This window comes from Sarcophilus harrisii, chromosome 3 (genome assembly GCF_902635505.1).
Source record: "Sarcophilus harrisii chromosome 3, mSarHar1.11, whole genome shotgun sequence".
Lineage (NCBI taxonomy): Eukaryota > Metazoa > Chordata > Mammalia > Dasyuromorphia > Dasyuridae > Sarcophilus > Sarcophilus harrisii.
Genome location: NC_045428.1, coordinates 58,117,466 through 58,144,944, shown reverse-complemented (window position 1 = coordinate 58,144,944; position 27,479 = coordinate 58,117,466).

Sequence of the window (27,479 nt, the reverse complement as noted above, 5' to 3'; positions counted from 1 at the left end):
GTCACACCAAGGACACAAGGTAGGGAATTACCTAAATAAAAATCACCACTTATTAAAGAGACCTAAAGACCAGGTTTATAAATTGATGATCCAATGTAGCTCAAAGGAACAAAGCCTTTTCTTTCACATTTTAATTGTCTTTTTAAGACAAAAAGACCCATTCTTAATTAACTTGTCTGTCTTCAGATAAAGAAGATGCCTTTGTTGTTGGAAATCTAAAAATCTTAAGAAGAAAATCTCTAATTCTGTCCAATCCATGATGTCCCAGGATATGTGATAAACATCAAACATTATGAAGGCTACTCAATGGAGAGAACTTGGAGTTAATCCTTTGTGTGGAGAATTTCCAAAAGGTTCTGGATCATTGATGACCTCTTGGACATAAGAGGGTGCTTGTTCATCACATAGCTCCCAGAAAGAGTAACAGGTTGGTTTTTATGTGGTATTGCTAGTTTTGCTTTTTTCTATGTCCAGACTATAACTCCTAGACCAATAAACTACCTTGCAAGTGTGTACTGTTGGTCATTACTAAATGGGCAGGTGCCTATTAGAAGGCACCTAGATCAATCAGTGGACAGAGCACTAAAGTCAGGAAAACCTGAGTTCAAATGTGATCTCAGACAATTATTAGTTGTCTGATCCTAGGCAAATCACTTTCTTATTTGCCTTAAAAGTAATGACAAACTATTGCAGTATCTTTGCCTTCAAAATCCTGCAAATAGTATGCTCTGGTCCACAAAGTCACAAAGAATTGGATGCAATTGAACAAAGTGCCTATGATGTGCCAAATGTTGTTATAAATGCTGGGCATACAAAAAAAAAGGCAAAAGGTATTCCATACTCTATATCAGTGAAAACTGACTTAATCTGACTCAGCCACAGTTATTCATCCACCAAATATGGTACACAAAATTACTATGGATTAAAGTAATGACACTGCAGTGTCTGAGTGATTTCCCACTTGATGCTTTTCTTATGTTTGGCAAAGGATATTGGGTTTTTCACTTGGATTGGAGTATATGTATTTGAACCATAACTACATTTTGTAAAACTAACAATCCCTACAAAAGCAAAACTTTTTATATCTCAAGCTAATGCAGGAACAAACATACTGAAAATCCTAAAGTTACCAGCCCAACATCACCTCAATCCAGGACACTGACTGGAAAAATAATGATCTGGAACATGATCTGGAAACATGATCTGGAAAAATTTTTCTCCCTGTCTCAAGCTATCTGTGGGCAGCTTACAAATACAAAACAAGTCCAATCTTCTGAATTTTTTTCCAACCCAGACCTCAGAGCTTACTGTATTGTTTGGGAAAAGAATATATAGTTAGTTGAGATGGGCAAATCAGGACACCTTTTGGTAATCTGGTTAGCTTGATGATCTTTCCTATGGGTCTGGTATCCTTTTTTCCTGTGTTGTATGTATCTCTAGAGAGGATCCTTCCTGTTTCCATCTCTCTATATATTACATGCTTCTGAAGGTCTTAAGTTACAAATCACACCAAAGAGATTGAATTGTGATGATGCTATATCCCAATATTAGCAATAATTAGTGACATCAATAATATCATACCAAAAATATTAGTATTTTTGATTAAAAAAAATTTTGGAGCTCTTCTAATTCTCCCTCTGTCTCAAGAGATTTTAGTTCCCAGTTAGTTTAGAAGTCAAGAGATACTTAAACTGACTGATAGTAGGTATTTGGTGAACAAAATAATGATTGGATATAGACTAGTGGATATAGCTATGTACAGGTATGCCAATCATATAGCTATATACTAAGTGACATATGCATTTTATTGACCAGATTGCCCCTTCTGTTCTCTATTTACTTATACATACAACCTCCAGGATCAGTTTTTCAAATATGTAGTATCCTTCCCTCATCCAAACTTGGCACTGACTATTAGGCAAAAAAAAAAAAATCACTGACCAATAGGCAGATGTTTTTTTGAGCATCAATAAAGGGACATTAATGTATTCTTGTGAATTCAAGTCAACAGTCTTGATATTTTCATTTTAAGCACTTTATATAACTGTACAATTTCATCAGGTTTCATTGAACATGTGAAGGAATTTAAAGGAAACAGTTAGATGGTGCAGTGGATAGAGCATTGGGTCTGGAGTCAGGATGACCTGAGTTCAAATTCAGCCTCATACATTTGCTAATTATGTGACCCTGGACACGTTACTTAACCCCAATTGCCTTACAAAAAAAAAGGAATAAAAAATTAAATGAAAAGAAGATTTTTCTATATTTCCTAAAATTACAACATATATATTTATTCTACTCTATTAAAAATTTGTTCATATGTCTTATATTGTACAGTGGAATGCACACTGAATTGTTGGTCAGAAGACCTGGGTTTAAGACCCAACTCTGACTTCCACTGAAGGCAAATTATACAACCTCCCCAAGTACCAGTTATTTCTTCTATAAAATTTTGTAACATCAGAACTACATATGTAACTTTATACCATGTACTATTAGATAGCTAACCCAAGGTGACTCAGTTAATAAATATTGGAGTTGAGATTCAAATCCATATATTGGACCTCTTTACTATCTCACATAGCTATTAGTTGTTTTATATGATTCTAATATGCGGACAGAGAAGCACAAATGTCTCCTACTTCTAGAGACAATGAAGGTCTTCAAAAAATAGGAAAGTGACATTGATGGTATCAATTACTACAAGAGTGAAAATAAAGAGATAGATAGGAGAAAGAGAATCAATAGAATGTAGCAGATGACTGCATGTAAAAAATAAGGGAGACGGAAGAGGTAAAGATTACAGTTATTCCTTTTATAATGCAACTTGATATCAGGAGAAAGCAAGAAGCTTTATTAATTAAAAGTCACCTACATGGACAAAAGCTAAGATGGACAGGCATGGATGCAATCTGCTTCTGAGGATGTCTCTTAAATTAATAAAATCATTGATGAGTTTTAAACAATATTCTATGTTGTGTTCACGTTTTCTTCCAGTGCATACTTTTTCCTATGCTCAATGGCAAAATTCTGAAAAAACTCTGAGTTTTGACAGGCTAGATGTTTTATGATGATGGTTAGCATTGGGCAATTCACAGAATAGCTCTCAATCATAATTTGCATTAAGGTCTGTAAAAATAACCTTTCAAATATTATCTCATCTGATCTTACAACCATTCTGTGAAGCACATAGTATTTTTATCTTCATTTTATAGATAAGGAACTGAGGCTCAGAGAAGTTAAATGACTTTTCCAAAATGACACAACTATTAAATATATGAAATAGGATTTGAATCCATATCTCTTTTGGGTTCAAATCCATACAGTATAGACTATATCATGCGGTTTTCTATTCTGTAGTTTTCTCTACCAACTAAATACACACAAAAACTACCTTTCCTATTATTTTCACAGCAGGGTTAGGAAGTTCAATTAATTGATTAGTTATTTAAATTCTTTGAACTCTCTTAGAAAGTATGCTCTATAAATATAATATATAATTTCTATATTCTCTTCATTTGTAGTATTTTAGGCCATTTAAAAAGTCAAGAAAAGGCAAATATTTTGAGAATGAATTTAGCATTCAAAGAAATTAAACATCGGCATTTAATAGAAAAGACTGGAAATTTACAAGTGAAAAAATGAAGTAAATATAAGAACTATTATTCAAACTAAGGTTTCAGAGTCAATGTGCCTAATACAATGCAGGTAAAACAGACCATAAAGAAACTTTTAAGTGAGAAGTATCATATCTCAATTTCTGGGCTTGGTCAAAGTGAGGAAAAAAATAACAGATGAAAAGGAAATGATGCTGTTGGATCAGAGCTTATGGGAATATCTTATAATGGAACATTTTTCCCAAGTAATTGCAAAGAAAGCAATTTTGTGGTTTTTATTGAACAGTGCAGAATAATTTAAGTACGCAAAAAAGCACATCCACCATAAAAAGATAACTCTTACTGGAAGGATTGCCTATTTTTCATGACCATGGCTGAGGGGAATCTAGGCCCTGATTTCTTTAAGTAATGACTTTCCTCATATTCATTTTCATTAGGTGACTCCCACTGTGAGGAAAGAGAGTGAATTTGGTTAGAAGATAGTTTCCAATAGGTAATGTGAAAGTTTAAAATAGCAAGGAAAATATGATCCTCCTGGGGAAATGGACAAAAAATGAACAAAATGAGCATTTTACCATTTGTCTCCCATAATGTGAAACATCTCTTAAACCCCAAATGCTGTTTAGACTTCCGAGATAGTAGCTTGACTCATCCTCAAAGAACCTGCTGGACATAAAAATAGCATTTTATGGAGAAAGTTAGATATTTTAAACCCTCTATATGTATATGGGAGTGGCTGACAATTTCTACAAAGGGAAATATCAACTGTTCACTTAGAGAACAATATTTTTCCTTTGAATTTATATTGAAATTAATAATTTAATTTGAATTATCCCAGCATAGACTATATTAAGATGTAGTCTATGTTGAGTATTAAATTAAAGAAGTTTTACCTTTCCAGTAACCTCAGAAAAATTACAGTGAATTCTGGAAGAGATCGGGTAAACTAGTAAATGATTTGCTGGAGTGAGAAATTTGAGGCAGATTTTACTTTCAAAGATACAATATTAAATAATGTTTTCATTTTGTGGGATACCAGAAGATAATCCTTTGATGTCTTTGGTATTGGGAACTCCTTATGAGGAATTGCCCTCTACCAATGCAAATCAATGTCTGTTCTACAAATATAGCCTTGGAGGCACTGAAAAGATAAGAGGTTTACTGAAGGTTCCCCAGCCTAAGTATGTCAAAGAAAGACTGTTCTGCTGTATCATTTTTCTCCTGTAGTGCTGAGGGCAGTGATGGCTCTTAATGGATATTCAGGTAATGGCGCTAAATGAGTGATACTCATGAGAATTCTAATTATTTGAAGCCCAAAAATTTCAATGTGTTTTCCTAAGATGTTTGGGAGGATTCTTTCTTTCCCATTAAAAGGGCTATTAAAGCTATTTGACAGTTTAAATTTTGTAGCTCCATTATCTTTGAGATACTTGTGCTACAGTGTATCTCTCATAGCAGATTATGGTTTCATAAAACAATGTAATCCAATGGGAGTAATCAGGGTAACCTCTTGATGTGTTGATCTTTACCATAGATCAAGACATTAGCTCTTGCTAAAGGGAATGCAATTTGCCGAACTAACACAGAAATTCCTACTTGGTGGTTCCCAGGACTGGGGTCTATGTCAAATATGACTGGCTGTTCAGATAGAAGAGTTGGCCAATCTGGAGAACTCCTACTATAGTAGCAATTTATTAATAAAATCTGAGGGATTTTGATGGTAATATTTTAGCTGGTATTCATATAAGATTTTACAAAGCTTTTTATTTATTATCTTTCTGGAATCTCACAACTTATCCAAATATTCTCCCTCTATAGATAAGAAACCAAGGCTAAAAGGGAAGATGGCAAGTCCATGGTCACAGAACTAGTAAGTATCAGAGGCAGGATTCTAATCCCTGTCTCTACTTCTTTTACAGCTGGCATCCTTTCTTTTAGACTACATTGCCATCTATTAACTACTTTGGTTGAAAAATTTGGCCATGGTCTGAAACTCATCCAAGATTGTCCCAGAGGTGAACAAACCAAAATAATTCATAGGCCATTTCTCCATGATATCAAAGCAACCGGCAGATTTGGATGTTTCATGTTATCAATCAATTCAACTAAAAAATTATTTGCCAAATCAGCTGCTTGACTGGTATTGAAAGCAAGGGCAAGGGTATTTCACATTTTACTAGGGCATGTTAACATCAGCATCAGGCCCTTGATCTCTGGTCTTGATCTGTCTACTGTATCCACTAGCTTCTCATTCCCTTCATCATTTCAAAGTAAAGCTGGAAACATGAAGCATTGATACATTTTTTCTGCTCTCTTCCAAAGTTCTCTCTCTAAACATCCTATAATATTTACTCTGCAAATAACACCATCTGCCTGGTCTTAGTTTTCGAAAATCTTCTGGAAATATCAGTTTAATCAAAGTTTATTGAACTTTGTTGATATTCCAAAAAAAGTTTCAGACTTATGACTTAAGAATTCAAATGACTGAAGGGAAGACAACAATCATCATTATCTGCTCTTTTAAAGGTTTTGAATTATTTTATTTTGCACCAGACACATTTGGAAGAGGAGATGATGGAATGGGTGACTTTTTGCCCTAGCTGTAACATAACATATTAACATTAATGTCTATATACTGGTGCAAGGGGGTGGATTATAGTTTTCTTTCAAAAGATATGAATCTCCCAGGAACTTTCAGGTTCAGATTCTCAATTTCCATATCACTTTATGTCATAGATCTGAATTGAATTGAAAGTCAAAATATGCTTTGTTTTGGAGAATAAGGCAGGGGTAAAACCAAGTCCTCCTCTGCTCACTGAAGGAAAAAGATGATATAGAAGATAGCACACCCCTATCTATGGTTTTGCCCTAGACGAGAGCATTAAACAAGCTTCTCTGTCCCTTTTAAGCAAGAAACAGTCAATCTTATCCTACCTTGCCAGACAGAAATGGCAAACAATTTAAATTGATGGGTTAAAGCATAGGGCTTGCTTTTTGACACATTGTTCCTGCAAATTCTAATTCTTAACCTTTTCTTTGAAAACCACTGCCTCCTATTTCAGTAGCATCTTTAATGTCAGAGGCAAGAAAAGAGATTCACATCCAAATATCAGGAAGAAGTGTTCCTCTTTTTAGCAATTGGAGAGAAATTTAAATCCTGGATCTTTTTACTGGAGGAGTTCATTTTTATTATAAATGAACAGCATTTGGCACCAGGAACTTAAGAAAATGGGGCCTTGGAGAATGAGAGGTAGGAAGCAAAGTACATAGGAGTGAGTTTATGAATCTAGAGTTCAGGGAATAGGAAGATCTAGGAAGCAAGAGTTAGGTAATGAGTCAAAAATCAATCTGAGAAACAGAAGGCCCTCTGCCATGTTTGTGAAGGAGTTGACTATGAAAATAATCTGGTTTTGTTATCTCTTATATCCATTAAGAGTTCTCCAAGACTGGATATTGGAGAATTTGCAAACTGACTTTAAAGGAAATATAATTCAACTGTATATAGATAATAGAGATGTAAGCTGAAAATGTAGTCCTTGACTAGATTTCCTTCTTAGCACTTGAAAGTGTATGTACTGCATTGAATGAATTATCTGGTCACATAATTATAACTTAAATACATATATGGGTATATAAATATGGAAGGCCTAGTAGAGGTACTTTAAGGACCAACATGTTGAATCTTTAGAGTCATAGCAGTTAGAGGTTAAATTTCTAGGCCAAAAATAAATATTTGCAAACCCATTTTCCCAAGACATTTCTTCACTTGTATTCTAGAATGCTCCATCTCTTATGCACCTTTGCCTGTGAACCATTCATTCCTTCTTTCTAAAACTTGCCACCTTCCCCACTGTCACTTATTTATCATATATATATATATATATATATATATATATATATCATCATAAATTTATCTATACCATTTGTAAGCAACAGGGAAGCAGCAGTGTTCCACAATAGATGGAGAACCAGCGAGGGTAGGATTCAAGTTCTGTTTCTGATACATATTGACAAAGTGATTCTTGACAAATCTTTTAATCTCTCAGTCCCCCTACAAAACTTAAAATGCCTAAGTTGTAAAACAGCTATTATTTTGCATTGGTAGAGAAAATCACCTCCCCAGGAGATCTCCAGATCAAAGAAGTCATAAATTTTGACAGAAAGCACAAAAGAAAAACTGAGAATGAGGAACCACTGAAAAAAATTTTGAGAAGTGTCATGATCAGAGCAGTTCATTAGAAAAATTACCATGGTGTTACTGTGAAGCATAGATTAGAGAAGGGAAAGATTAGCGTCTGGAAAACCAGTTAGGCCGCTGCTATTAGAATAGTCTAGACAGGAGAAGAAAAGATTTTGAACAAGGGTGTCTGAAGTAGCAGCTATACTGAGAGGTGGACATGGAAGATGGAATGGAATCAATAAGCACTAGCAATTGATGGGGGGGGGGAAGTGAGAGGGAAGAGGCAAAGAGGCAATGTTCCAAGGAAGGACAGAAAAAAACATGGATTAAATGCACAGGCAATGTGATAAGCTCTAAATAAATATCCTATTTGATCCTCACAACAATCCTGGGAAGGAGTTGCTATTATTATCCCTATTTCATTTAATATATGCAAAATTATTATCCTGAGAAGAGAGAGAGAGGGATACATGATGCAAAAAATGGTTAAGGACCACGTAGACAGAAGTTGAGTAATAGCTCAGGGTCACACAATTAGTATTTGGACTCAGTTCTGACTCCAGACCCACCTTCATCTTCTGGATGCATTCACTATAGGGCACCAAACTACCAAGATTACTGCAAGTTCTAGTTTCACCTATAGAAGATTCTTCACAGAATTCTGGTAAACTTCTACTTCAATTTTTTCAACTATAAAATGAGGGCAATAACAACATCTATGTTATAGGATTGTTGTGAGGATCAAATGAGGAATCAAATGATTACAAATAATATTAGTAAAGTGCTTAACACAGTGCCTGGCACATAGTAGGTGCTATAATCATTCCCTTCCCTTTACACTATAACAAAAATAAGCAGTACATCCTTGAGGTGACTAGGCTAGCTGTAGTGCAATGAACAAGGTGAAGGAAAAGACCCATGGGAAGGAAAAAAAAGCAGAGAATGGTCAAGACCCAAGATCATGATCTTTGATGAAAAAAGATTCGACTTTCTGCCAGCCATTTTCTGTATCTTTTCCTCCATTTTCCCAATTTTCCTTGAATGGCAAAAAAATTAATCATGGGTTTCCTAAGAGGGAAAGCTTTGTTTGGAGGAATGGAAGGAAGTATGCTTTACTCCTTTAATTATAGTTTATTTGATGCTAGCAAAAGGTGCCTAAGGCAGAAGAGTGTGCTCAAAGGAGGAGAGGGAATATATTTCAGAAGACTGGAAAGTAGGTAAGAAATATGCCAAACTTGACTGTCCACAACTAGAGCAAGGGCTAGGTTTGTGTTCTTTTCATCTATAGCTGTAATGTGCCTTTGAAACTGGGAAAGATCAAAATCAGAGATTTATTAAGTGTACATAAAATTTGGCAGGACAATGAAAATTTTGCATACATAAAATAAAACACATAAGATTAAAGAGTCAACTTAATTTATTGAAATATATTTGTCAAAGTATTTTTTCCTATTCAAGTTCATGGAACCCATAAAATTGAAGGGTCTGTGGTCTCCAAGTAAAAACCCCCTGAATTGGAGTCAGAAATCTGAGAGCTTTGGAAAATATTCATTTTCAATATGTGGATATATAAGAAAAAACTAAGTAGTGCAAATTTGGAAACAGTGGGGAAGGTGGCAAGTTTTAGAAAGAAGGAATGAATGGTTCACAGGCAAAGGTGCATAAGAGATGGAGCATTCTAGAATACAAGTGAAGAAATGTCTTGGGAAAATGGGTTTGCAAATATTTATTTTTGGCCTAGAAATTTAACCTCTAACCTGATTTTGAATGGTAATTCTGCCATTCTTAGATAAGAGACCTTGGGTAAGTGACTATTCTCTAGCTTATTTCATCTTCTGAAAAACATTTCATGATATTCATCATAAAGGGAAAAAAGTAAAGCTTTCCTTTCCTACAAAAGGTTTATTTTGCAGCTCAAATGAGTTGTCATGAAAGCAACTTGGAAATTATACTGTATTATGCAAATATGAGGAATTATTATTTAAAATATTTATATCAGTTTAAATATTCTTATTTTATGCCCCCATCAAAGACAACAGAGAAGATTATCAACAAGAACTAATGCATCTATTAAATGCCTCTTATGAGAACATTACTATGTAAGGTACTGTCTAAACAGAGATTGATCTCTCTGGCACTTCCTTTAAATGGCCTACAATCTAATAAAAGGATACAAAAAGCACTAGTAAATATGACACCAGTTAGGATGTGATGGGAGTGAAGGAGGCATCCAAAATGATGGAGGGAAAAAATAGGTTATAGAGAAACTATGATGTGAAGAAGTTGTAATGTTAGGTACCACCCTTAATCTATTTCTCCAAGAAAAGCCTTTTTTATCTGCATCCTATCACCCACATTTCTATGAGGTTTTTCCAGGTATTTAGAAATAGCTTTAGAGGAAAATATTATTTCTTAATATTAGTAATTATAGTTCTTTCTAACCTCTCCTTAGCTTTGACCTAGGGAGGTAAGGAAGGGAATAAGTATTTTGATATCACTTACAATTTGTCAGGTGCTTTTTTTACAAAGATCTCATTTCATCTTCACAACAACCCTATGAGATAGGTGCAATTAACATTTGTATTTTACAACTGAGGAAACTGGAGCAAAACTAGATTAAGTGACTTGCCCACGCTACACAGCAAGTAATTATATGAGGTTAGATTTGAACTTAACTGTTCCTGAATTCAAACCCAGCATGCTATGCCTGTACCAACAATTGCCTTTAGAAAAAAAAGTAAATATTTCTAACTGACCCAATGATTTTACAATACACTGTATGAAACACTAAAAATTTGACAAATCAGAAAAAAGAGCCTGAAATTGTAGAATGGTCCAATGAAGCCAAGTCAGTGAAAACAAATGGGTATTAGTGTGGCTAGATGAAATCATTTTAGGGGTCCAGGAAAGATATTTAAAATCTAAACCTGTGTAGAAACATGGGGCAAACTCATCTGGAGAACTATGGATGGAGACAGGCATCATGGTAAAGTAATAGCACAACTAGGACCTCAGTTTGAATCCCATTTTGACCATTTACTCCTTTTGGAGTCTTGTATATTTAACATCCTCTGGTAGTGTCAAATGATTCATATTCAGAAACCAATATGTTTTACCTCTCTATCTGATTGGCAGTTGAATATTCAACATAATAGAGCTTTATACATAATTGCTTAGAAAATGCTTTAGTCATCCATTCATCCTATATAATAATATATCTGAGTCACACAATAGCCCTGTGAGATAGATGCTATTATTATCTTTTTTTAATAGATGAGGAAAGTGAAATTAAATGATTTGCCAGGAGTCACAAAACTCAAGTATCATGTCTTTCTGACTACTGTCCAGCTGTGTCCCCCACAGCTGGCTATAATGACATTTAGATTTGGAAATGAGATCTTTCAATGATCTTTAATTCCTGCTTTCATATTTTCACCAAAATTCTTCTCTACCAGCTTCCACACTCTCTTTCACCACTCCCAAAATATTCTCTATCCACTTCACTCAACCATTAACCAACCTTGAAGCTAACTTCTAGTGCTCTTAATTAATCCTGCAAAATCTATGATATTGTACTCTGTACATTCCCATCCCAATCATCTACACACAGGTGACCTGGAGGCACAGCTGCATCTTGTTCTCTCTTTCTCAGCCCCAAATACCCACCTCTGACTTGTGTCTTACCTAGGAAGATTGAAGAGCAGAGAGAGTTTTGAAAATACTGGAAGTTGAAAGCATCAGGACAAAGAATGAATAAATTTATTCTTAGTGTGATTTCTTAAGAGGACCAAATTGCCCTGAGGTTAAAGGGATCTAGAAGAGTTGAGACTTAAGTCTGAATCACAAGGATTCAATTGTTAAGAGAATATCTGTCTCCCCCCCAAAAAAAGAAATCAAACATCTTACCCAAATTTTCCATTGTGTTTCCAGCAAAACTTTAGTGAATGGCTGAATCATCACTTATCTCCCTACCCATAAACATAGTTAATAAATGTTGCATTATAGAAATATCTGTTTCATCTCATGTTTGTTGTTGAATCTAGGGCATATTTCTAGGAGTTAAAATATGAGAGGGAGAGAGTGGGTGTGCTTATAAGTAGTATTTAGAAAAGCAAGGCTAATTAAATTTGTCTTGGCTTTGCCAATTTTATTATTAGAAGGGGAAAGAGGAGTTTATTTTTAGGGAAATACCATCCTTCAAGTCAAAACAGACAATAAGATTTCTAAGATCCTTTCCACCTCTAGCATTGTTGATGCTAATAAGTGTATAAAGGACAGAAGCCAAGGAAGCTGAACCTCTCTGGTTCTAATTAATTAATTTGTTCAGGAAATGCCTATTAATCTGAGCTCGATTCTACAAGTATTTATGTTTACCACATGTTCCAGAACTATATAATTGTCAGCTACCATTTCTCCCTCTGCTACTTCCTTTAGGTTCCTACAGAGAAGGTTATTTCCCAAATGGACTGTATATTTGTTAGAAAAAGTTTTTCATCTTGAGAGTGAAGTAACTATGGGCCCAATGGGAAAAGTCTTACTGATGTTGGTCATTCATCAGGAGCAATCCATTGTAACTTCAATTGGCTCTATCTTGAGAGCTGAATACTGGGGATATTACTAACCAGTCAAATACAAAAGTGTTTATGAAGCACATACTGTATTCCAAGCAATGTGTTAAGTACTGGGAATATAAAGAAAGTTTGAAAAGAAAGAACCTACTCTCAATGAGTTCATAGTCTAACATGGGAAACAGAATAAAAAGAACTATGTACAAACAAAATATATACAGGATAAATTGGAGATAATCTCAGAGGAAATAAGATTAAGAACTGAGAAAAGCTTTTTTCAAAAGGTGAGACTTTATCTGAGATTTGAAGGAAACCAGAAAAGTCAGAAAATAGAGAAAAGTAGAGACAGAATTCTAGTCATGAGACACAACCAGTGAAAATACCCAAAGTCACAAAATGGAGTATTTCATAGAAGGAACAGGAAGGACAAGGGCACTGAATAGTAAAGTAAAGGGAGAGAAAGGAGAAAGTTGAAAAGTGTCAGAAGACTGAAAAAGTAGTAAAGAACTCACTTGTAAAGGGCTCAAACCAAACAGAGAATTTTCTATTTGATCCTAGAGGCAAAAGAGAGCCACTAGAGTTGCTTGATGTTTATTTAAGGTCAGCTGCCATACAGAACTCTACTACTTAGGTGGAGAATGAAGAGGATATAGAGAGATCTATTCTCTTTACCTTATTAGATGTCTATGAAATCAATTAAAGAAAGTTTATACTTCTTCCTGTACTCCCTCCATTCCTTCTTATGCCTACTTCACTAGGAGAATGGGTCCCCAATGATTATATATATTTGATCATCAAAGTGAATGCTGGGATGTAAAACAATGAAGAGAGTTAACTTGCAACAGTTGTAATTAAACCAATTCCTTACCTTTCAGCAGAATTGCTCCAACTCTCTCCTGAGCCTGATAGCAAGATGGCATTTCATTAACTATCTCCGTATTTCATGGCTTGTTGTGTGGAGACAAAGAGAATTGGCAATCAATCCCTCTTTGTTTTATCTTAATTATATTATATCTGAAATATTGAGTTCAATTTTTCACACTAAATTTTAGGAAGGGCACTGATAAACATACTATATCCAAAAATGAGTGACAGAACAATAAAGAAATTGCAAACTATGTCATGATGATTGGCCAAAGAAACTGGAAAATATAAGACTAAGGATATACATGTGGGACTTCAATAATCTTTATTTGAAAAATTATCATATGAATGAAAGATTACTTCTGCTTTGTTTGGATCCAGAAGGCAAAACTGGAATCAGAACATAGAAGTTGCAGAAAAACTTGGTTGAGTTCAATATATGGGGAAAGTATCCTAATATTTATTACTTTCTAAAAGTAGAATGTCTAGAATAGAAAGTTCTTCATTAGTGAAGTCCTCAAGCAGAAATTGGACGGCTGTTGGTGCTCTTTTTCCAAAACAGAGCCAGGTGATAAAAGTTCAGATCTTTTATTGTGTCCTTCAATATAGCCCGGTTAGCTCAGGCCTATCTCTCTTCTTGGTTCCAAGAGCTCTTGCAGCTTTGTCCTTGGCTTCTGCCTCTGCTTTCTTCAGCCTCCAGCCAGCACCAAGGTGGAAGATGCAATGAATCTCTCTTGCCTCAAAGATAGGGCTTGTGGGCGTCCTCCGAGAGTGCTCCTCTCCAACCCCAGTCAATGTTCTGGAGAAATTCTTCCCAGAGCACTCCTCTCCGACCCCAATCAATGTTCCCAAGAAAACTCTTCTCAGCTCTAAGAGCTTCCTGTATATATACGATCTCCCAAAGGTTAACTCCTCCTTCTGGAGAGAGAGGGATTCTGGGTTATCTCCCAGAGTGCTCTCTGGCCCTAAGGGAGGTGTGAATTCGGATATCTCATATTAATCCCTGAAATCTCCCAAACATGTGAACTCCATTGAGTACTTAGATACTTATGAGCTCTCTAAAGGTGTGAACACAAGTATCATTTCTATCAGTTGTACTTAGTACCTTGTTTCAAGTTCTGGCCCAAAATATCTCCTTCTAAGATCAAATCAATCATATTGAACCATGCCAAATTAGATAATTATTGTCTCTATCAACTCCAATGGCTTAACAGTTTGTAAAGATTCCAATAGACGGCCATTCTCAAGGATTTTATAGGTGAAATTCCTATTCAAGAGAAGATTAAACTAGATGACTTTTTGAGTCCCCTTTCAATTTTGAATTTTTTTAAATCAACAATGTACGTCTATTCAGTTTTGTTTATTCAACAAAGGTATATTAAGCATCTGTGTTCAAGTCATTTGACTACATATTGGGTATCTAAAGGAGATATTTAATATATGAGATTACACTGATATCCAAGGACAACTTCATATTGACTATTGTACCTGCTCAGGACTTTTGGTTCTTACCTGTATAGTCTGGATCTATCTATCAATATTCTAGAGGATGGAAATTTTATTAAGGAGGAATAAATATAGTTTATATAGTTATAGTTATATAGTTTATATAGTTTATAGTTATAGTTTAGCGAGAAATAGTAGAGTGGAATATGTTTCGATGGTCATGCCTTTATCATCTCAATATGGAGACAAAAGAACCAAATAAAGCAAAATGATTATGAGAAAATAAAGAATGGAAAGAAATGAAATATTCATTTAAAAACATAAGGAACATCTAACAATGAACAACAAAATGAATAAATAAAAGGAAAACCCTAATTCAATGGATAAATGATATAGGGTTAAAGAGAGAGAAGAGAAATTACCAAAAAAAATAATATTGCAATAACAGAAATTAGTTGTTATATAGGAATTGAACTATAATTGGAATCTCCAGAATGGAGAGATAAACTAATAGACAAAATGAAAAGAAAACATAATGAGGGAAATTAGCACTCAAAGAAAAAATGAAAATAATAAAAGGAAATGATGGTTTAGAAAGACAATGGAAAACCTTAATAAAGCACTAAAAATTTTGAAAAGAGAAATTGTAGAGACATAAATTCCAGAAATAGATAGTTGGACAACAGACATGAGCATAATAAGAAGGCAATAGAATTGCAAAAATATCTGAGTTTTCTACAACTAAAATTCCCTAAGGCAGATTTTGGACAAGATGATCTAAGAATCATTGCTCTCCTAGAAAAAGACAAAGAAAAGATGAACTTCAACACTTTGTAGGAAATCATCAAAAAAAAAAAATGCCACTGACTATTGTAAAAAGAGGGCAAAGATGAGATTGGTAGAATCCATGGAATGTTAATAGGGAAAACATTTTTTTCAAGCAAATCATACTGCTGTTGACTGGCATAACTGTGAAAAGAAGAAGGAAGTCATTAACAGAATTGATGAAGAGAAAAACTTTAAAATTATAACATTAAATATTAATGGAATTTGTTTACCTCTAACATGGGCAAGAGTTAGAGACTAGATTAGAAATAAGACCTAACAAATTGCTGTATATATGATCTATAATTAGTCATACAGATATGTTTAGAATTAAAATAAGGGACCAGCATAAAATTCATTTTACATTGAGCTGAATCCAAAAAAGCAGGACATTTAATTACAATTTTGATGAAGGTACATTTTTAAAGTCACTATCAAGTGGAAAAAAAGGCAAAACTCTTAAAGACACCATAGATTACAAAACAATATTAAATACATGTGCTGAATAACAAATCTTTAAAATTCTTAAATGTAAAGATACCTAGAAATTGTGGTTAACTATCACTTGGAAAATCTAACAGAAAGAAAACAATAAAGAAATTATGAACCTGAACAAGTTGATGAAAAATAGATCAAATAGTTCTACAATAATGATTTCATGAGAATACAATAAATATATTCTTCTCAGTATATCAAGCATAAATTTTGGCATATTGTCTCATTGGTATCATTTTTCTTGATATATTTATTAGTTTTATGACTTATTTTTGGCACATTATTTAGTACAATATTATAGTGGCACTTTTACAAAATTTAGTATGTGCTAAAACATTACCTGCTGATAGTCCTAATTTCTAGGGATAGCTAAATGACATAGCAGATAGAGTATCAGGCCTGGATTCAAAAAGCTTCATAATATTATCACTTCTTGGCCTTTTGGCTAAGATGAAGATTCATAAGACTGAGTTTAAATCTGGCCTCATACATTAGCAGTATATCCCAGGACAAGTCTCTTAACTTTGTTTGACTCATTTTCCTTATCTGTAAAATAAATTGAAGAAGGAAGTGTCAAACCACTTCAGATGGGGTCGTGAAGAATCAGACACAACTGAAAATGACTGAATAACACACCCCTAATTTCAATTAAATAATTTTCAAGGTTAAGGTTGGCTATATTTGATTTTTAACCTGATACACTGACTTAAGAATCTAATCCTCTACCCTGATGATATAACTACTCCTTATGATGATAAAAGTGTTACGTAGCATGGACTAACACTTGCACCCTCTATTAAATGTCTTTTGCTTAATAGTTTTCAGAAAGCATTCTTTGTAGGAGGATTTCTTTGGATGTTTTTAGAAAATGTGTCAAAGCAAAATATGTCAATAATAATTTTAAAAAGAATAGTGTTTGCTCCACTTTCCCTACTCACTTTCCTTACTCACTTATTCATGTTGGGCATAGAACATAAAGCAAGAGTTCAACAGTATCTTACAGATTATATTGGTCCAATCCCTTCATCTTATAGGTGAAGAAATCATTACCCAATTAGGTTAAAAACAATTTTACTAAGGTCACCATAGAACCTGAATCTCCTGATTACACATCTTGTGCTGAGCAGTTGACTACTTGAGTGATATAAAAACTGATGCACTGGGAAGGAAGTCTTGGTTATCAAATAAATACTTCCTCTACCTTGCAAGATAAAATTTCTTAATCACTTGACAATAATTTTGCCATTCAGCCATAAAAAAGATTTAAACTATAACATTTTAAAAACATATGAAAAATAAGAATACAGATGATAACAACTTAAAATCATTCTAATTTATAAATGCTTGTTTCCTTAAATAAGGTTTCACTCAGGGAGAAAAAGAGCAGAAGAGAAAGATCTCTGAATGCCCCAAGTGGAAATGGTACCCTAAAATGAAAAGATTGCCACAGAGGGCACAAATATATTGAAATATGGAAGTCAAACTTCCTCTGCTCCACAATTTTGTCAGTGATTAACCCTAAACTGATGAACATTGATCACCGAATATTTTAGTCTTCTTTCCTAGGAACTTCTTCTAGGTCCTATGGTGTTCCATCCAATGAAGTTTTGTTTTGTTTTGTTTTGTTTAATCCTTCTTACCACACTTGGTCTCATGACTGGCCCACAGCCCTATTCCTATGCCTAAGGAAAGTAACTCTGCCTAGTGCCAAAACATATACAGCATTTAGCCTTTCTGGATTAAAATCCAAATGAATTGTATTTTGGAATGTTCAGTCCAAAAGAAAGAAAGAATGTCTCTATGGATAAGACTTCTGTAGCCTCTCAGTCAAATCCTATTTGTTTTGGTGACTTAGCAAAATGTTATCCTTTCATCTGCTTGTGCCTTAGCTTTGCTGAGCTCCCTGAAAAGCAGGCTTTACTCTAGATTCTGTTGGCTGACACTTCCCTACTGCTAAACAAGACAGGCTTAATGCTTACTTCCCTCTCAATGATTCAGATCTCCTGGGGAAAATGTTAAGAACCACAGAAGGTCTGCCAAGGTAGTCTTGACTATGTTTGCTTAACTCGGGGGAAAAAAAAGGTTTGGCTACCTGGAAATTTCCAGGACTATCTAATGAAGTCCCCAAAAGAAATAACAATACCTTTAATTCTCTTTGAGGCTAGATTCAATGCTGAATTTAGAAGATATTAAGAGGCAGTATGGCAAATGTTGATTTATATAGTGGTTAGGGAGCTGGATCCAAGAATCAAGAAGACCTGGCTTCAAGGGCAGCACCAGTTATAAGATTCTATATGTCATTTGAATTCTCCCTATATTGAACTCCCTAAAATTCTAGTGCATGGAGCAACAACTGTTCTCTATTAATAGGGGTATAGTTTCCTCACTAGAGTTAAAGGAGAAGGGTTCATATATAGATGAAATTGCAAATTGAGTTTTTAAAAAAACTTGTTTGCTTAACATCCTTGGAAACCAAGACTAGGAAAGACTTGGAAATTCCAAAACAATAGAAAAAAAACTAGAAACATAATAGTATCTCAGGGGTCCAAGATAGCATCTTTACCCCAAATCCTATCCTGTGTCATTTAGCTGGTCACTGCTGCAGAATTTTTTTTATTATTCAAATCCTTTCATTTTATTCTGACCCCATTCTGAAGATTTCAAATTAAAATGTTCCTAGACATAGTAACCATTGCCTTAAGCAAACTTTTTGAACTTGGAAAAATCCCTGATTGCATAAATGTGAACATTCTCTCTTTCTAAACCATGTCTGCTCTTATTCTTTGCCATCTTTGCCATGATTTTCCATGAATACTCTTCAGATAATCCATCCAACATCTCCAAATCACAGAATTTGAAAATTAGAAAAAATATCACAGGCTATCTGATTCAACCCATAATTTCAAAGAATCCTTACTATAAAATGCAGGTTTTCCTTTTGTTTTCCCAATATTTAAGGGTTATCCATGTATATGATCCTAGAGTTGTCCCTGGGCTAGCTTTCATTTCCCAGACATACACGTTAAACTCATATCGAGTTGTAAGCGAATGATAGTAGAATACTTACTTAGAAAGCTTTTCTAGGTAAAGCAAAGAGCAAAGGGGCTGGGTCCACGAAAGAAAGCTGAAAAGACAAAAAATAGTTTTCCTTCTGCCAGAAAGCTCCTCTTGTAGACATTGAATATCATCATTTCTAGGGAATGCTCTATTCCCATTTTTTTCTTGATGACAACTGAGAGATTAAAGAAAAGAAAACTTATCGTAAGACTAAAGACCACTGAAAGTGAATGAGTTGATATTTCAGGAGACACATATTACAAAATTGCTCTGGGTCACACATCTACTATGGGTCAGAATTAAAAAGTGAACTCAAGTTTTCCTGGTCCCAAGACCAGTTCTCAATTCATTAGATCACACTGCCTCTTAAAAAGCACCCATAGATTAATAATTTGAAGATGTGGGCTCCTCAGACCAAAGACTATGTTGTAATTTCATATTTGAGTCTTTAGGGCCTGGCATATTAATAAGAGATTCAAAAAGAGTGGTAGAATTAAATACACAATAATAACAACAAATACAGGTAACATAAATATTCTTCTCTCAATTTCATGTATGAAGATGAGGTTCAGAGAATCTGGACAATTGGCCTGAGGCTATACAGGTAATAAATAGTCAAGCCAGGACTCCAACCCACGCCCAAAGTCTTCCCTATTACATCATGGTATCTCTCATGAGCAACACTTTTAACACGCAATCAATAGATATATTGAAACCCTGAGGCAAAATTTTGTGATAAAAATATTTCTATTTCACTAAATATTTTCATTCTTATATGACAGCTATTGTAATCTCTTTTGGTTCAAAATATAGAGAAAAATGCACTTGCTAAAAAGCAACAAATATTTCTCCATGCTACCCCAACACATCTTTTTTAAAAGTTCTTTTAAGAAATTTTGTTAAATCGTAAATACATGATGTCATTTCATGGGTCCATTGAGTTATTCTGTCATCATCTATAACTGGCATTAGAGAGATAGAAGGAGTTTGATCTAGAATGGAATGAGAGAAAAGGAAAATACCAGTTTGGTTTGTGTTAGGAAAGTGTGATAATACTTTCAATGATCTGACCAAGATGATTACCTGAAAGAAAACCTAGTCTTGTAATATTCTCCTAGTGGTGTCTATGGTTATGAATCTCGAAATACCCGAGGCTCTGAAGAATCAAGATTACAGTTGATCCATAGGGCAATGGGAAATGCAGAATGGCAACAGAAATACTAGTGTACCTGAGGGAGCTATACTGTCCACTATACTACTGTACATCTTTCTATCTTGGCCACCTTCTGAAAATCATTTTTGAAATTTAGTACCTACTGTTGGAACAAAAGACACCGAGGGGCAAGTTCTTGATATCTGAATTGACACTCTGTCCTTGGTGACTAATTGACAGTGTTAGAAATCAAAAAGGACACACCAGCTTAAAATAATCCATCAATGATATCTGCTTCATCCAGTTTGAGATTCTAAGAGTCTCAAATTGTGGGAACATAGCAGAGACAAATTAATGTTTAACCATGAGGCTGCAGTCATTGATGGGATCCCCAATGCTCAAGTGTCAGTGAAAAAGTGAAAATGAGATTACTAATTAAACCATGCAAATGCTTAATAGGCACATTTTGAGGACTTACTGAATAGCTTATGATTCAAGTACCATCTCTAACTATTGGTAATTATATAACTTTGGGCAAATCATTGCCTCTCTGAAATCTTTCATCCATAAAATGGGCATAGTGCCTTCATTGTCTACATTAGGAAGTTGTTTTAAGGATCAAATGAGAAAATGTAAATGATTTGTAAACTATAAGACACTATAGAAAAAGTAAGCCTTACGCCCAGAGAAAGAACTCTGGGAGATGACTAAAAACCATTACATTGAATTCCCAATCCCTATATTTATGCCCATCTGCATTTTTGATTTCCTTCACAAGCTAATTGTACAATATTTCAGAGTCTGATTCTTTTTGTACAGCAAAATAACGTTTTGGTCATGTATACTTATTGTGTATCTAATTTATATTTTAATGTATTTAACATCTACTGGTCATCCTGCCATCTAGGGGAGGGGGTGGGGGGTAAGAGGTGAAAAATTGGAACAGGAGGTTTGGCAATTGTTAATGCTGTAAAGTTGCCCATGCATATAACCTGTGAATAAAAAGCTATTAAATAAAAAAAAGAAAAAGTAAGCCTTTTTGTTGTATGTGCTATTTTAACCACACACCAGATCTTCATTCTAATGCTCTCTGCAGAGTCCATTGTATAAGATTGAATTATCAATCAATCTACCAAAAAATTTTAATTTCCATTGTGTGCAAGGTACTGTACTTTGTATACATGATCAGGAATTCAAAGAAACATAAAGTTCCCATCTCAAGAATCTTGAATTCTAGCTGAGGAGAAAAAACATTTCTATGAAATACTTTGAGTGCCTAGAACAAGAAATTTTTTTTAATTGTATTATGAACCCCTTCAGTTGTCTGATAAAGTCTATAGATCCCTTGTCAGGATAACCTTTTTTTCAAATTCATAAAATGAAATATATAGCATTAACAAGGGAATGAATTATGTTAAAATTATATTTATCATTTTTTTTTAAAAACAGGTTTATGGATTCTAGGTTAAAAACCCCTGACTTGGAGATTAGTGCAATGAAGAAATATAAGGTTTCAGAGGAAAAAGAGATGCTTCAGGCTGGACAAAATAGAATGTAGTTTCAGGTGAATCTATCTGATTTTTAAAGTGTCATTGGTAGGATGTCTATAGTGGATAAGAAGTTATAAGAATTCCTGATTGGTAAAGCTGTTGCCAGACAATTGCATAATAGGAAGAGAAGATAGTTTGGTCAAGTGTCAAAAGGAAGAGATGACAGACAGTGAAAATTCTTTCTTGATATCTTCCAGTTGTCATGAAAAGGTGAAATGAACTTAAAGGAAGACAGCAGTAAGAATTGTATAAGAATTGGTAGGGTTGGGATTGTGTCAGCCAAGGGAACTTCCAAATTGATGAGAATGCACATCTATTTCAGTTTTCAAGTTTAGAGTTGGGAGGAATAGCATGCATCAAATCTTCTCAGAATGACAGGATATATTATTTCTTGTCTTGAAAAATGGGGATGTGCTACTTCCTGGATACTTGTTGATGCTGCTGATTCTCTTGGGGTGATTCAACTCTATTCACCTAGAAATAGAAAGAAAATAAAGATGTCCTTTTCTTGCCTTATTTATTGAGATTTTCAAACTTCCCTTAATCTTCAAAGAATAAGAAATAAGGTGGGAACAGCTAGTTAACAACAAAACAAGAACAACTACAACCTCTTCTGTAGCACTTTAGGATTTATGAAGTTCTTTACATGAATTTTCTAATTTGATCACATTTGAGACTCACCACAACTCTCCATGAGTTAGCAGTGCTTACATTGGCTTTATCCTGATACAGTTTTGGAATGAATGAGTCATCATGTCAGTTTATACTCACAATGTGAAAATACCCTAATAAATAGAATTCCGTATTAATTAATTTATTTTATTTGTGTTGAATGAGTTAGAGTAATTATTCTTTATTATTTCTTATTGTCTAGGAAAGTATTGTTTATGGGTGTGTTAACAGAATGATAGAGTCAGCTAAGTGGTAAAGTGGTTAGCATTCTGGACCAGAAATCAGAAACACAAAGTTCAAATCTAGCATCAGAAACTTATTAGCTGAATGACTCTAAGCAAATCATTTAGCTTCTGTTTGCCTCAGTTTCCTCAAGTGTAAAATGATAATCATTATAGTACCTATTTCTCAGAGTTATTTAGAGATCAAATGAGAAGAGTATTTATAAAGATCTTAGTGTAGTACTTGGCATACAGTTATTTGTCCTTCATTTTCAAAGAGGACCAATGACAATATGGATGACATCTTGAATTGAATTTAAGTGATTCCGAGTTGCACAGAGTCATTAGCATCAGTATCTCTTCCTAATTCCAGTGTCAGGACAAAAGTCAAGACAACTGGGGATGGTCCAGAATGCAGTGGATTATCTTGACATCTTTGATCTCTGACTAGGGCTAAGCAATCCACAATGCCTTTTCCAGCTGTCAGCAATTGGAACAAATTGTTCTTATCAAGCCATTCTGCCAAGGACTGTGTTCACACACTTCAGGTAAACATTTCCCCTAACTCAACAATCAGTTTAAGGCCTGTCAGTTACCCTGATTTAGCCAATCTGCTAAGACAGTTCACCTGGTGTGGTTACTGTGTATGCTATAATTTGTTGGAGCCACAGATGATAATTGAGTAAATCAGGTGGTCACCAAAAATGAATGATAGCTCACTATTGTCTTATATTGAATTTTTGTTCCAATGAAATAATTTTTTAAATTGCTTTGTAGTCATAATTATTTTATACTCATGCAGTTGATATTCTGAACTCAAATGTAAGACTTTACATTTATTCCTATTTAATTTCATATTTATAGTATATAGCCCAAGTTCCAACTCATTGAGATCTTCTTTTTCAATCTTGACACTGTTTTCCAGTGTGTTAGTTGTCCCTAATACAGAGCATGATTTTGATGGTTGGACAGAACGTAGACTAACAAAGGGAATGGAAATTTACAAGAAGAAAAAGTGGAAAATATGTGAGAAATAGGCTAGAATTATGTGAGTAGTTTTACAGGCAGTTTTATTATAATACAGTTTTTCAAGTAATAATAAACATTCCTGACTAAAGCCTGAGATAGATAAGGTTTGAGATTGGAGTTTACTGCTTTTATAAGTCTTATAACATAAATTATATGTGCCATATAGCATGTTTAGCATGTATAACATCACATCCTATCACATCTATGCAATATATCATATAATATAACATTGTGTGAGTTTATATTAAATAGTATAACATGCATGTATGTTTTATATAATACACTATAACATGCATCATATGATAGAGTAATATTACTAAACCATATAACATATGTGTATATATACATTATATATAGTATAGTAAAATATGTACCATTTATGCCAGTGATAAACAACATGGTTAGCACATTATACAGAACTCCACAATACAGTATTATAAGGAGGCACTATTACAACTCTTTTATACTTTAATAAAAACCATAGATTATCTGTGACTCAACACATACATTAGCATAATAGCCATAGGCTCAAAAACTTGAGTTTACCTAGTCAATGCTCCTCACCTTTCATATGAAAATATATAGATAGCAAATAGTAGTATTAACTTGAATACAGGTTCTTGGATTCCAAATCCAGTTTCCTTTCTCTTCTATCATAACTGTTTATTCCAAAAAGCTAAAAACCTACTTTTCTTTGCCTTTTTTTTCCTTGTCTTATTATTTCTTCTACTTTCTCTTCTTTACTGTAGGTAGGTTTCCTTTAATAACATGAGTCTTAATTGCAGTAATAATTTTAAACAATGAAGAAAAAGAACATAGACTATGTCAGTATACCAATACTACAAAAGATTGCTAAACTAATGTTGAAGATACTGAGGTTGGCAGTGTCTTAAACATTTTCACCTTCTTATTATGAAAAAAACAGGTTAAAGTACACACACACACATACACACACACACACACACACACACACATTCTCCCAGTTTCATGAATTCTGAAATAACAATTGCGTGGCTCTAATACTACATTGCAGAAAGGTTCACTACCATAACCTTCACTCTCTGGCTGCCATAGCAACCTGTTGGTTCACAATTGAATTGTGAGATGCTAGCTAAGGAAAAACGCTTTTCTTTCCCTCTAATGTAAATCTACCCTGATACACTATTAGGACAACAAAAGAATACACTTTTTCTTCATTTTGTAGTAGATATCTCTCAATTTCTAGAATTATACATAGTGATTTTTAATAAATATGCCACAAGAGTTCCACATTCATTTTAATGGATCTGATGATTAGTTTGTTGATGTATAATCCTTAGGGAGAATGAAGGCAAAGAGTCAAATCAAATGAGAATTGTCATTATCTCATTATGCCTTTTGTGGCAAATATTCAAGCATCTTAGGTTCTCGGGAAAGGCTAGTGTGTTTTGGCTGTGTCTATAAAGGATGAGCAGACTCTGAGCCAACTTCAATTTCATGGCATCAGCTTTTCCTTTCTATGTAGGATGATTCCACATAGTGAGCATTTAGATTAATATAAGCCTGAGCTATTGGTCCATACCACCTGTAAAGCTCTAAAATTTCTGATCTTCAGGGAAATGGCCTTGATCAAGCAAGAAAGCACAAATGGCATCACAAACTATTTCCCTAGTGCAGAGCAGCAATCTCATGTCTCTCCAATGTGAGGCATCCAATTAAATGAACAATCCATTTATGGCCTTTTATCTGGTGCCATGGCAATCTATCCATACGGATGGTAGCTAGTATCAAGAGATTTAATCAAATTAACTACTTACTAGGGCCCCCCAACTGACCTGCCTGTTTTGTGTTTCCTTTCCTTTACTATATAGTCTTATGTTGGAAAGCCTTGGACATCTATGAACAGCAGTACTGTCATATACCAGAGAAGTTACATTAAGAACATATGGAAGAAAGTGTCTGCATCAAAGAGGGAGGACAATGGGACAAAAGATTGGCTGATCAAAAAAAAAATCCATGTGCAGAGTGAAATGTGAAATAGCTAATCAGCAACCTCAAGAATGAGAACCAAAATGACATCACTGTTAGAATCAAGTGTGTTTGATGGTAGCTGATCAGACCAATCAAAAAGCTCTGCCACAGGTCAGACACAAATAGTCCCTATGAACATTTGGGGTAGCTTCCCTAACTTTGTGTATCTCGTGTTTCTTCTGGGCTAATTCAGTTCTGCTTTGCTCATAGAGTATACTTTCTCTGATGAGGGCATGCCATACTGGATTGTCCTGTGCCAGTACAAAGATGAACAGTTCTCTGTTCTTGATGAGCTTGCAGTCCAATAAGAAAAAGACAAGTACTATATAAATACAATTTGAGATACTGTGATAAAGTTCATAAGAAAGGAAAGACAGGATAGTGTGACAGTCAAGAAGGGAGAAATCATTTTAGAAGAAAACAATCTATCAACTTGCTTCTATAGGAACAAAAGGTCAATGGTTGATGGCCCCTAAAGTACATGAAATATGGCTTTGTACATTGAAGACACCAACATTTTAACAAACTATTTGGGCAGTAATAAAAGTGTTAGTAGTATATTCCATACACATCCTTAAATCAAAGGTATCTGTTTACATTATTGTAGGTTCATGTAGAGCCAAAGCATCACAGATTTAGAGAATCTCAGAGGTTATCCCATGTAGCTTCTTGTTTTACACATGAGTTTACAAATGGGGCCCAGATAGATTAGGTGGTTCTTCTGAAGATCACAAAGGTAGGAAGTAGAATAACTGATATTTGGACCTGTTTATCTTGACTCTAAGTCTAGTGTTCTCTCTTCTATACCATGCTGCTTCCCATATAACATACTTCAATACTTAAAATATTAATACATCTAGAATACGTCATGTCTTCATTGTTGTGGAAGCTCCTTTTGTCAGTGTAAATCATAACTCTTAAAAATCTGAGTTTAAGAGGCCAAAAAATTCATTTCCTTGTGTTAAGGAACATGCCTAGGTGAAGGAGCAGGTCAATTCTCCAAGAGCCTCCACAGCTGTGAATCATAACACTTGGACGAGTTGCAAAGCAGCCTTTACTAAAGCAGATGTTTCTTGCGGATTGGGAATGAAATAAATTAGAGGCAAGAGGGAAGAGGAGAGAGGTCAGAGAATGAAACTGCCTCTCAATCTCCTTGTATCATCATCATCATCATTATCCTCTCACATGAAGAGATCCATTATACAAGTCTGAATTAGAATTCCAGCAGCCACTGGCAGGTAGCTCCCGTATCACGACACCCTGAACCAACTTAATGAAGAGAATCTCTGAATTTATAATTAGGTTTGGACTCAGATACCAGCAGAGTCAGTGACTTAGACCATACTTAGTCTTTCCAATTTATTAGACTCTAACTATTTGATTCAAGAATTCAAGGTTGCCTCCACCCCCTGAAAACGCACCAGAGTTCTAAGACTTCAGTGAAGGAATAATAGTAGTAAATTAGATTTATATAACACTCCAAGGCTCACAAAGTGTTTTTAGATCAGCATATTTCCTTAAACTTGATAATGTATGTCAAACTCTTTGCAAGCCATAAAGCACTGTATAAATATAACTTATTCCTATTATTATTGTTACTGCTGCAGGCATTAGCACAACAAAATGAAAGAGGCAAAGTAGCTATCAACCCAGACTCATTGGGGATGTCAGTTCCAAATATGGAACAATTCCAAGAATAAAAAAGACTGAATGTCTCTAAATAATTTTATTTAGCACAGTGCTAATTCCAAAAGAAAGATATGGTGAAGAGTGTAGGACTGATCTCCCACTC